The sequence below is a fragment of the Chelonoidis abingdonii genome, chromosome 1, assembly GCF_003597395.2.
Source record: "Chelonoidis abingdonii isolate Lonesome George chromosome 1, CheloAbing_2.0, whole genome shotgun sequence".
NCBI lineage: Eukaryota > Metazoa > Chordata > Testudines > Testudinidae > Chelonoidis > Chelonoidis abingdonii.
In genome coordinates, this window is record NC_133769.1 from 290,739,869 (window position 1) to 290,753,194 (window position 13,326).

A 13,326-nucleotide genomic window follows, 5' to 3' on the forward strand; every position below is an offset into this window, starting at 1 on the left:
GAAACCTTGTCTTTCTTAATTAAACTTCCTTGTTAAGGAAACCTGACTGATTTTCCTTGTGTTAAGATGCCAGGGGATTGGGTGAATTGGACTCCCCAGAATTGGGAAGGGAGAAGAGAGGGAAATGGTTAAATTTTCTCCCTTGTTTTAAGATTCCAAGAGTTTTCGTATCTGTGTTCGCAGGAAATTGGTGAAAGTCCCTCATAGGCAGCCTAAGGAAGGTGGAAATAATTTTGGGACAAGGTCTATGTAGCCCCAGACCACTCTGATAGTTCTGAGGGTGATGGCAGTGTTTTACCCGATTCTAGTAGGGTAGATCTAAAGCTTAGATTGTTCATGCAGGTCCCACATTTGTACTCCAAAGTTCAAAGTGGAGGGAAAAAACCTTGACATCATTATACACTGATAATTGTATTTTATTGGAAAACTGACAAAAGTTGTTGAATTCAGTGTTGTTGTAGCTGTGTTGATCCCAGGATATTAGAGAGACAAGGTGAGTGAGATGATATCTCTTACTGGACTAACTTCTGGTGAGAGAGATGAGGCTTTCAACAAACTGTGAAACTTCTGAATATTTGAGACTCAGTGATACAGTAGCAGACTCTTTAATTGTAACTTTATACATTATATTTTAATTTTTTCGTTTTATTGTGATATTAGTTAATCCTCATCAGTAGATGAATGCATTTATTTTTTTAGTCCTGTTTCTTGTCTTACACTAGTGCACAAGATGTACTACAAGAGGATGTGTACTTTTAAAAAGTGGGTGGTAGAAATTCTGACAAGGCTTAAGAGTTGAAAAGTTGATACACCGTGCTATTTAAAAATACATTAGTCACTGAAGTAGTGGAGGAATCAAGTAAACTGATTAATTATAAAATTTAGTAAATGTTGGAAAGGAGCTTTGAGGGAAGGGGATGTAGAAAATCATAATCTGAATAACTATTTCTGAAGTCAAGCAGTTTAAAGTGATAAACTGTTCAATGAGTGATTCAAAATGAAATGAGGTATTGAGTAATTTTAAAAATATGACTTGAAGTGTTGGGTTGACAGTGGGAACATAGAGGTTATATATGGAGCTCTGGAAATTAGAAGAATCTAGTTTTGGCAAATGAAGAGGTGGAACAATCCTGACTAGAAACCTAGAAATGCCAAAGGTCATTTTTGTCTGTTTTTGTAGTCTTGATTCCTAACACTTTCTTTAAAATATTTTAAATTTTAGACAGGAAGCATTTATTTTGGAGAGGATGAGCTGATTTGATGAAATTGTATTGTGTAGGGATTTTCGGCGATTCTCAAACTTCATTGCACCATGACCCTCTTCTGACAGCAAAAATAACTGTGACCCCAGGAGGGATGGCCAAAGCCCGAACCCCACTACCCTGGCTGGGGGGCCCAAAGCCCAAGGGCTTCAGCCCTGCATGAGGGGCCTGTAACTTGAGCCCTGCCGCCTAGGGCTGAAGTCCAAGCCTGAGGCTTCAGTCCTGAGTGGTGGGACTGGGGCTCAGGCTTTGGCCCAAATCAGGTCTAATGCCAGCCCTGGCAACCCCATTAAAATAGGGTTGTGACGCACTTGGGGGTCCCAACCCATAGTTTGAGAACTGCTGGGTTAGATTAATAATAAAGGGATATGTAAAGCCATTTGTGTTTAAACTCTAGTTCAAATCTAGTTTATTTTGGAAGTGACCAAAAGTAGTTCCACTTTGACAGCTGTTTCATGGCCATTTAAAATGAGTCTGGTTTCAGGACAAGCCCTCATAGTTACCTGTTCATGTTGCTAAGTGATGACATGTTGCCTTTGTTTGCTGTCTGTGAGGTAAAGGAGTGTGGACAAGGAGAGCAAACTGCCTTCTCATTTCTCAAGGTGGTTCTCTGTAGTTGCTGCTGAGGCATGCAAGTGAGGGTGGATAGGGAAGTTTGTGCAGCGGTCTTTTTTTTTTTTTCTTTCTTCCCCCCCTTTGCTTTGAGGAAGTATGTTTTGTCAACAGTGTATTTTGTAAGTATTACAATTGAGTTTTTCCTTCCCAGTGTGTGTTATAAATTATAATACTAACTGAAAAGATCGTCGAGTGAAATATCTTGTTTTGAAGAGTGATAAGTATTGTGAGCAGCACATTGTGATACATCAGTTTTTTCCTTAATATTGGGGGCTTGTTTTCTTTAGAGGATACTGGTGATTGGGTTGGTGTATGAGTGCTATGGGGTGCTGGTGGCCTGTTATATGCAGGAGGTCACACTAGATGATCTGGCTGTCCCTTTTGGCCCTAAACTGTGATTGCTACCTAATCTTTTAAATAAGAATTACTTTTTTGTATCAACATCTTTCTTTTAAAAAAAATTCTGTATGGAGGAGAAATAAAGAAGACAAGCTTAAATGTACGAAGAGGTGGAAAGCCTCAGTGTATCTGTTTGCGGAATACACTGCTTTTTGCTATCCAGCCATTTTCACATTCTTTTAGTGGATTGGCTCCCTTCTTCCTGCCTTGCAGTGTGGTTGGGAGTTACAGTAATCAGTTTCAAATTATTTTTTTCCTTTAGAAGACTTGTAATGTTAATTTCTGCATGCTCTAATAGCGACATTTAAACAGCTTACAGTTTTATGTATTGATGCTATAGGAAGCTCAGCACCCCTCCTATCATTCTCTTATACGCAAAATGCATTTATAGTGTCTGCTGTATGTACTTTCCAGCTACCAAAAAGCTGTGGAAAGCAAGAGTATGACAATTTAAGAAATGTCTTGGTTAACATTAACTAATTTGTCCATATTATTAAAAACAGATTTATTTAGCTACAGGGGGAAAAAAATCTGAAACATGTATGCCTTCTAATGTGTGTTTAAAATCTTCAATAGCACTTACATTGTTTTTCAGAAGCACTGTAAATGACCCTTCCCTTTTTGGGAAACCATGTCCTGCAGACCTCTGTAGTCTTGAGGTATTGTGTTTGTGGTAATACCATCTGAAATTCTAGTGATGTCAGTCCTACTGAGCTCGACTGTCATCTTTTGTCAAGTAACCTGCAGTGAAAATTGATCTATTTTCCTAGTCCAGTTAGACTTAGGGAGATACTAATTTTGTAACTAATGGAATGTGACAGTTAAGATCAGCTCCTTCAGACTCCCACAAGGGGATTTCATGTTTCTCTTCATAGTTAAGAATAGAGGAAATATATCAAGACTTGATAAGAGATGGGGCCCAGACAGTTATAAAATAATCATCTCTTCTAATAAGGGATCACACTTAAGGTTTTGCCCTAGTGTCTACCCATATGACATTAGCCCAGAAGAGGACTTTGTACTTCATGATTCAGGTGGTCAGACTCTGAATACTTTATGTACTAGTAACCCACAGAATGCTTACTTGTCCAGTTCTCTTGTCCCATCAGATTCTTTTTTTCTTTTAGGGTGAGCATTTGTAGTTCAAGGTTCTTCTGCATGATGTGCAGCACCTTCACTATGCAGGTGATTTTGTTGGACAATCTCTGGCTTCTCATCTCCACGTGGTTGGCTGGTATAGGCAGAATCTGAAATGGAGGCAAGTCTTTTGTGAGCTGGGTAGAGTGTTTTTACTTATAATCTCAAATCAGTGATATAAAAGCTCTTGAATCAATTTTTCTGTTTTTCAGATTTATGTTATCTGAGGAATACATTTATATCTAGATATGAAAAATGCCTTATTTTTATGTCTTCTATCCCTGGAATGCTCCACTTAATTCCGTCTGCCATACTTCCTTCCTTTAATTCTTTCTTAAATCCCTCTCTTCTTCATTGGAGTCTCATTAAAAATATATCAGAAAACTTTGGAGGCGCCATACATGTGTCTTCCAAGTTGCTGTCTTACCCCATAGTTCTTTCCTTTCTCTTCCGCTCTCTCCCCGTGTTTTCATCTCCTTCTGTCCCCATCTTAGTTTACATAATCTCTTAGTACAGAGAATCCAGTCTTAATCTGTTTTCATAGAGTGTTATGTACATCTGTGGTCCTATAGACATTGTATACAAAAAACTACATTCTTTTAATGTTAGTTTTTTTTCAAAAGTTAGAAAATGCCAGAATTAAATTTGCCAATGGAACTTCAGTTCTGCCTCTGTGTACATATGGAGTTATGATATAATCTTTAGTGACATGATCACTTACTCTTTTTTCCATAGGACCCTGCCTTCTTTGTAACACTGGATGCTCGGTGCTTATTGAATGAGACAGCTGTTCAATATTTCTCTTCATTTTCGGCATTCAGTTTTTAGGACCATGGTTTAACAACTGTATTCCATCCAAATATGCACTGAATAAGATTTTTTAAACTATTTTAGGGGCTTTTCCATTGCACTTATTAATCATACTATCTTAGTACCTTGGAGTATTTAATGAATTTATATCACAGGAGCTTTAAAATAGGAAGTAGTTTTCCATTTATAGATACAAAGAACTGAGTCACAGATTGTCCAAAATGTGCAAAAGAATCCTCTGATTTTATCTTAGTGATTGAGTGCTTATTTTGAGACATTACCTCTGAAAAATCAGGTACAGTGAGTACCTGCTGGTCTCCTTGACTTCAGTTGAAGTTGAGAGTTTAGCACTTTTGAGTCAGGCCACCTGTGAATGTTAAGATGAGCATCAGAAAATGAGAACCACACACTTAGCTATTACATCTTAGAACCAGTTTTTCAGGTCTTCACAATTCATAGAATTTAAGGCCAGAAGGGATCATTAGATGGTCTACACCAGTGGTTCTCAAACTTATTTTTCTTCATGGTTCACTTGAAAATTGCTGAGGTTCTTGGGGACCACTTAATGATCTTTCCAAACATTGTTTGTACCGTTAGCTAACTATTGTAAAGTGTTTTGGATAAAACCGCTATATAAAAAACCCTTAATAATAATTAACATTTTTTTTTGTTCTACAAATAAAATACACAACACATTTTAATATCAGTAGTCTTACCTTCCTAATGCGATGGATGTGTCCTCTCTCCCCCACCATGGCAGCCCCCGAGCTGAGGCTGGGAAGGAGGGCCGTATCTTCGTTGGAGCCGCAACCCTGGAGCTGGGCAAAATCACCTCTTCTTTGCCTGCTGCAGCCCTGCATATCCCAAATTACCCCTGCTTCTCACTCCACTGCTCCCTCTTCCCCCCACAAGGCTACCATCTCACCTTACATGTGCGTCTTCTCCAGGGTCCAGACACCTAATTAGTGGAGCCATGCCTGCTCCACTAATTAGGTGGGTGGCCCTTCATTCTCTTGTGTGTGGCCACCTAGGTGTGCACCTTAGAGGGAACTATCCATGGACCACCTGAATGGAGCTCATCCATGGACCACAGTTTGAGAAGTCTGGTCTAGACTTATCTGCTGGTATCTCACAGGCCATTAAATCTCACCCAGTTATCTCTTTATTTAGTCCACTAACTTCTAATTGACTGAAGCATAATTTGTTTGACTAAAACCTATCTTCAGGAAAGGCATCCAGCCTTGATTTGAAGACATCAAAGGATGGAGAAGCCTCCCTTTCCCTTGATAGTTTGTTCCAGTGGTTTAATCACTCTCACTTTTAAAAGTGTGTGCCTAACTTCTGTTGTTAATTTGTCTGGCTTCAGCTGTGGTTAGGTCTCTGCTAGATTAAACAACCTTTTCGTTTCTGGTATTTTCTCCCATAAAGGTACTTGCACACTAGTGAATTCACCTCTTGATTTTCTTTTCAATAAACTAAACAGATTAGGCTCTTTTAAATCATTCACTGTAAGGTATTTTCATGAGTCCTTGACTCATATTTGTGGCTGCTTTCTGCTTGTTCTCCATATGGACACCAGAACTGGAGGGAGTATTCCTCTGTCATTTTCACTGATGACATGTACATACCTTTACTCCTAATTGCTACTCCCCTGTTTACACCACTAAGGATCATATTAGCCCATTTGTTGCAGCCTTGTACTGGGTGGGCGTTACGTTGCTTGTTTGCTATGAGCTCTGAATTCTTTCAGAGTCGCTGCTTTCCAGGATTAAGTCCCCCGTTCTGTAAGTGCAGCTTCCGCTCCTTTTTCCTGTATTTATATCTTTTATTTGGCTGTATTTAAATGCATTTTATTTGAATGGGCCTGGCTTATCAGGCAATCCAGATAGCTCAGTATGACTGCCCTGTGTTCATTATTTAGCATTGTGCCAGTCTGTGTCATCTGCAGATTTTATCAACAGTGATTTTTATATTGGCTTCCAGATCACTGATGAAAATTCTGAATAGTATCAGGCCTAATGCTGAGCCCTGAGGAACACCGTTAGAAACATCCCCTTTGACAACTACTTTTTGAGATCTGTTAGTTTGCTGTTTCTTAATCCATTTAATGTGATCTTTTTTTAAAATTAGAATGTCATGTGATATTAAGTCAAACTCCTTACAAAAAGTTTGTGTATTACATTTGTGCAGTTACCTTTATAATCTTGTAATCAAACCAGACTTGTAATCTCTTCAAATAATGTAAACAGGTATATTTGACAAGACCTATTTTCATAAAACCATGTTGTCTGGCATTAATTTTATTCCTGTTCTCTACTAATTAAACCCTGCAGCAGACTTTACATTATTTTGCCTAGCATTGATGTCAGGCTAATGAGTTTATAGTTACCCAGGTCACCCTGCTTCTGGGATTTCCCTGGTAATTAAAAAAAAAATAAAAATCTTGACATATCACCAACTGTCCAGAGATCATCTCAACCAACTCATTAGAGCTCTGGGGTGCAAGTTATCAGAGCCTGCTGATTTTTTTAAAAAGCATTTATCCCTAATAGATGTAACATGCTCCTTTGTTACTAATGTACTGGAAATTCCATCATCTGTATGCCATACAAATTACACCATCCTACATTTATTGAACGTTTCTGCCTTTTCTTTATTAACAACTTTACCATGTTCATCTATTAATGGGCCTGTACCATTGCTAATATACTTTCATTCTTAATATACTTAAGTTCTCCTGCTTCTTTTTCTTAGCCCTGTCTGATTTTCCCCTGATGTGTTCAGCTTTCCTTATCCGTTTTCTATAGTTCATAATTCTAGTTATATTTATTACTATATATTTTGTCTTTTTTCTTTTTACTATGTTCCTTTTTTATTTCTAATTGCTTCCTTCAATTTGCCACTGAATCAGGAGGAGCTTTTAGACAAAGTTGTCCTCTTTCCTTGATTGTGGAATTGCGGCAGTTCTTAACTCCAAATTCTCATTCACCTGTTTGTAGCCAAACTTTTCCTTAAGGTTGGGAAATTAACTTGGGAAACACCAAGTGTAAATAACTGGTTGGAATTGTTCGGTTTGCCCATATTGAATGTATGGTCATGGTCACCGGTTCCTCGGCAACCAGCAGTTTCCAGTCCAGTGATTAATTCGTCTTTGTCCATCATAATGAGGTCCTAAATAGTTACTTTGTGTTGGGTGTAACACCTGTTTGTGTTTAGAAAATTGTCTAAACACGAATTTACTTATTACTAGTTATATTTAGACCTCCAGCATATATCTCCTAATCTGAAGTCCCCCATGTCTTTGACATATTAGATAGGTACTTAGCATGTAGCTCATTCTGTTCACAAGCTTGGTTTGGTGGTCTGTTGCAGATCTCCTCCCCCTCACTAGTTCCACTTTATTGGCTTTGTTAATTAGCACATTGAGCCATATGCATTCAAGATCCTATGGATCTTAGTTATCAGCAGCTCTGAAACATATATACATTCTTAGTATATCCACATGCAAAGCACTTACAGAATGGGTGATAGTATCGTGGGATATAGTGACAATGAAAAGGTTTAAGGGTCTTTGTAGATAACTGATTGATCATGAGTAAGGCAATATTTTAGTCACAGGTATTTTTAGTAAAAGTCACAGACAGGCCATGGGCAGTAAACAAAAATTCACAGCCTGTGACTTGTCCACGACTTTTACTATATACCCCTCACTAAGGGGAGGGGGGGAGGGCGCGTGGGGCTGGTGCAGGTTCTCTACCTGGTTTCTGGGAAGCAGCAACTTCTAGCTCCTAGCTGCACATGCTGCCTCTGCTCCGTCCCAAGCGCCGGTTCTGCAGCTCTCACTCTCTGGGAACTGCGGCCAATCGGAGCTGTGGGGGCAGTGTCTGTGGGCAGAGGCAACATGTAAAGATAGGGAGGGGAGTTTCTGTCATCCGTATGGGGAGCCCCACCACCCCGCACCCCAACCCCCAGCCCTGAGCCCTCCCTCACCCAAACTCCTGCTGCTGGGGCCTCCGAGACTGCCCCAATAGCAGTCCGTGCGATTGGCCCAGGAGTTGCCTGAGCAGCTCAGGTGGCTCCCAGGCCAGCCACACTGGCTGCTGCAGATGTCACGGAGGTCAGAGTCCGTGACCTCTGTGACAAACGTTGAGCCTTAATCATGAGCTCCCAGTGTAATGCTGTAGCTGAGAGGGCTAATGCAATCCTTGGATATATAAGCAAGGGGATATTGAGTAAGAGTGGGGAGATGATACTGGTTCCAGTTGAAACTTAAAGACCTTCAGGCAGCTAGAACAACTTCTGTATTTGAAGGGGCTTGCTGCATGTGAGGGCCAGGAGAAAATTTTGTATTTGACACATGGATCTTAAAAATGTACATCAGATTGTTCTCCTGATTGTAGTCACTTCTCCCATTCTGTCACTAATTTTGAACCTTCATTTTTAGCAAAATAAAGGGGACAAGCAACAAGCTCCCTTCTCATTAAATTCTTTTTTCAAATACATACTACTCCAGTGAGTGGGTAGTATGTTAGGTACTTCTAAAAATTAATGTATTCTTGGCCCTTGAAATGTCACGTTGTACCTGCCTCATGTTTGTTTGTTTTTTACTAAATCTACAACTGCAGTATACAGGACTCTTAATACGGTCTGTTTCAATAATATACATGTTTAAGACCAATGTAGACAGATGGAAAACTTAAATGAGGGAATGATTTGGATTTTTTTAATTAAGTGGCTTATTGTGGGTAAAACAGAGTGTTTGCCAACACAGTAATTAGAGAGAGAATCATAAAAGGGCATGTACCATTGCCCAATCCTAAAGATTTTTTTCCTCTGTCCAGATCCCTTTTCAATCTTTGGAGCAAGACCCAGATGACTGGTGAGTCATAGCATGAGAACCAAACCCCAGCTAGTCCAGCATCAGGTAACAGGGCAGTACAGACCATTTTTCAGAGCAAAAAGAGAGACAATAAAGTTTAGGTCAAAAGATGTTTCTAATATCAAAACTAGGAACAAATATATATGTAGAAAGATTGTAAGGGGCCATTATGATGGAGTCTTGGCTCCAAGTCTCTTTCAGTTTGCTAACTGCAGTTAAATCAGAGGCATTGTAATGAAGCTACTTGGCACTGACAACCAATTGAACATTTAAAAATGTTAAAGCCAAAGGAGACAAATAGAAGATCTAGAAAGTATCTCCTGCCTAAGCATTCTCCAGGCAGCTAACCACCGAGAGGAATCTCATCTTCTTTAAGTGAGAGGAGACTTTCAAGTAGTGCACCAGAGATACGCAGAGTCACATCAGATTCCTTGGTATGACCCTGGATCCTAAAGCAACTTCCAGGTGGTGTGGAGGTCAGGTTCAAGGCATGATGAGAGGAGGGAACAGTGAGAATTTGAAAAGATTTCTCAGCAATGGATTAAAAACTCTGGCTTAGTACAGGCTGCTTCTTGGGTAAATGCCGTTTTCCTCTGTTGGTCCCTCTGCTTATTCTCTTCAGTATTCTGGGGATGGAGGGTATTGGTTTTCCCCCTTAATTTTTAACAGGCCCTGTTTATCCTTTGTGGGAGACAGCATTTGTTCTTCTGGCAGATACTGAAAAATACAGAGCCAGGCTCCAGCAGTGTTGTAATCTACAACGTTTTAAAATATTGGGAGTCAGCATTGTTGTTTGACTACCTATTACAGTGTTACTGGACTCTGAATAAATGTTGAGTTCACTTGACTTAGGCTACGTCTTCACTACCTGCCGTATCGGCGGGTAGCAATCGATTGCTCGGGGATCGATATGTTGCGTCTCATCTAGACGCGATATATCGATCCCCGAATGCGCTTATATCGATTCTGGAACTCCACCAACCTGAACGGAGTTGCGGAGTTGACATGGGGAGTCGCGGACATCGATCCCGCGCTTTTAGGACGGTGAGTAATTCGATCTTAGATACTTCGACTTCAGCTACGTTATTCACGTAGCTGAAGTTGCGTATCTGAGATCGATTTTCCCCCGTAGTGTAGACCAGCCCTTAAATAGTTGTTCTCCTGACAGCTTTGTGTTTGTACTGCAAATACAGTCTTTTTGAGGGTTGATGGGTATCACAGTAGGGATGTTTTATAGGTAGTTCAGTGAGGTATGGTTATTGTCTATTGCCCTATGATTAAATTATCTATCAATCACACCTCTGTCTTGACACTTATTAATGATTTGTGATAGTTACATGCTCAGTTTTGCCTTATGTTGAACAAAAATGAAGTTATGGATTAGAAATTTAGGTAACATCTCTGATTTTTATTGAGCGTGTCCCAAGGTTTTTTTACTCTTACCAAACACTTTGGGAAGACTATGAAAGCTCCAAGTTATGAGCACCTTGGGAGGGGAGGTTATTCGTAACTCTGACGAACATTTTTTGGTTCTTTCAAATGTTTACATCTGAACGTTGACTTAATACAGCTTTGAAACTTTAGTATGCAGAAGAAAAATGCTGCTTTTAACAATCTTAATTTATGTGAAACAAGCACAGAAATAGTTTCCTTACCTTCACAAATTGCTTTTTTAAACTTCCCCTTAATTTCTTCAAGTAATTGCTCATGTGTATTCCACAATGGGTGTATATACTCGCCACGTGCACCGGTGCTGGAAGTTTTTCCCCTAGCACTACCCTTAGGAGACTACCCTTAGTGACCCCTAGAGTGGCACCTCCACGGCACTGTATAAGGGGCGCTGCGCGCTCCCCCCACCCTCATTTCCTTCTTGCTGCCAGTGAAGGTGTGTTGGAGCTGCTCTGCTCCAGCTTGTCTGCAGCTTTCCTCCAGAACTCTTGTTTGTTCAGTATACTAGTACCTGTAGTTAAAGTAGTTTGATTAGTTTTAGTTTAGTTTAGTTTAGTGCGCCCGGGCCGGGTCATGCCCCGTGCCCTGGGTTTTAAGTCATGCAACACTTGTGGGCAACTGATGCCAGTGAGCGATCTGCACGTGGACTGTTTATGCTGTTTGGGTGAAACCCATCTCAGCAATCGCTGCAAGATTTACAAGTCATTCAAGCCTTGGCCCAAGAGAGAGAGAGACATTTGGCTTGGGGCCATCCTGATGCAGTTGGCGTTGACCCTGACTCCGGTGCGCTGCTCCGAGTCGGCACCGGGTATTGTGGTGTTGGTGCGCGGAAACCCCCGGGTGCCATCTACCAGTCAGCGCAGCTCCCCGTCTGCGGGGCATGCCAAGAAGGCTAAGAGGCCTTCTTTGCTGTGGCACCGGAGCAAAATTGGGGGAAAGGGTAGACCCATGTTAGGCAGTCCTCAGTCCCCATTGGCCTCTAGGCCTCTGACTCGGGTCGAGTGGAGTATCCTGGCCCATTCGGAGCAGGTTTCCCTAGATGTCTGGATGCCCTCCATGCCAGAGGCCCTGCAAGCAGCCAGGGACTTTATGTCTATGCTGGTACCAGGGGCACCACCAACGCTGGCTCCACAGTCCAGAGACCAGCCACGCTGGGATCTCCACACTTGCCCCTGGCTCAGTACCAGTCATGATTGAGGAAATGTTCCCGACCCCGTTCACCGCTCAGCGACTGTTCCGTGCATAGTCCATGCAGGTCACCATCGACCCCCTCCCCCTCAAAAAAAAAAAATCCAGGTTGTCTGGCTGGTTTCCAACTGACAGACACTCCAGGCAGTGATCCACCTCGAGGAGTGGACACCGTCGAGACCGAGGCAGATGATGCCGAAGCCCCTCAGAGACTAGAACCTATTGTAGCCAGTCGCAACGCAAACGTCGATCTTGTTCTCGTTTGTTATCTCGCTCCAGGACCCTGCCATGGCACTGCTTCTGCAGCTCTGGGTGTCGATCACTGTCACGGATCTGCCCGCTGGAGCCGATTGCAGAGCAGCTGCTACTGGCAGTACCGTTCCTCCATGTCGGTATCATGGTCTCGTGGTTGGCATTGCTCCCGTCAGTACCAGCGGATCCCATAGCTCCCGACTCCTCCCCTGATGGGGGCTTGCTCGGTGGATGGAGCCTTGGAACGGCTGTCTACCTCCCTCTCCCAGCCTCCAAGGAAGGAGTCGGTGGGATGTGCATCTTCAGTGCCTTGCCCAGAGGGTGAACATGTGGTGGATCCTCCGGTGCCCGGTGGACATGCAAAGTACCACACCCGCCTCCTCACCTTCCCCTGATGAGATGATTATGTCTGCTTGTCCCTCTATCCCACAGGAGGACTCTAAAGCCCACCAGGAACTATTGAAAAGGGTGACATCTAACCTCAGCCTTCAGGCAGAGGAGGTGGAGGAGCCCTCGGACTCCTTCTTCAACATCCTGTCTGCCTCGGTACCAGGCAGGGTGGCCCTTCCACTCCACAAAGGGGTGGCAAAAATTTCAAATGCCTTGTGGCAAACCTCAGCCTCCTTGCCCCCCATCTCAAAGAAAGTGGAACTCAAGTACTTTGTGCCTGCCAAGGGGCATGAATATCTATACACTCACCCTGCTCCTAACTCCCTGGTGGTCGAATCAGTCAACCACAGGGAGCGGCAGGGCCAACCGGCTCCTACTCTGAAAAATAAAGACTCAAGGAGGCTGAATTTATTTGGGAGGAAAGTTTTAGTCCTTGAGTTTCCAGTTACAAGTGGCAAACCATCAGGGTCTCCTGGGTTGGTGGTATGAGTTCAATCTGTGGGGCTCTCTGCCCAAATTTGAGGACTCCCTCCAGGAACATTACAGGAAGGAGTTCAAAGCTCTGGTGGAGGAGGGTACAGTGGCTGCCAGGGCAACCCTGCAGGCAGCATCAGATGCTGCAGACATGGCTGCACGGTCCTTGGCCTGTGCGGTGTCCGTGAGAAGGGCGTCGTGGCTCTTTCTGTCTGGGCTGTCCAATGAGGCACAGAGCTCCTTGCAGGACCTCCCGTTTGATGGCAAGGCTCTGTTTGCGGAAGAGACAGACATAAAATTACACGGCCTGAAATACTCCCGCACTACGCTTAAGACTCTTGGCCTCTGTGTTCCCGCTCTGGCTAGACCTAAGTTTAAGCTGCAGCAGCCTGCTGCCCAGACCACCCATTCTAAATATGAGCCCCCTTATAAAAGGTCGTGGAACTACAAGAAACACCCGCAGAGACAGTC

The 13,326-nt window shown here is 42.5% G+C and overlaps 1 protein-coding gene across 4 annotated transcripts in view; it reads left to right on the top strand.

The window, feature by feature from the left end:
• Positions 1-13,326, top strand: part of MYCBP2 (MYC binding protein 2) — a 457,693-nt gene that overhangs the window by 6,572 nt on the left and 437,795 nt on the right. The window lies entirely within an intron of this gene.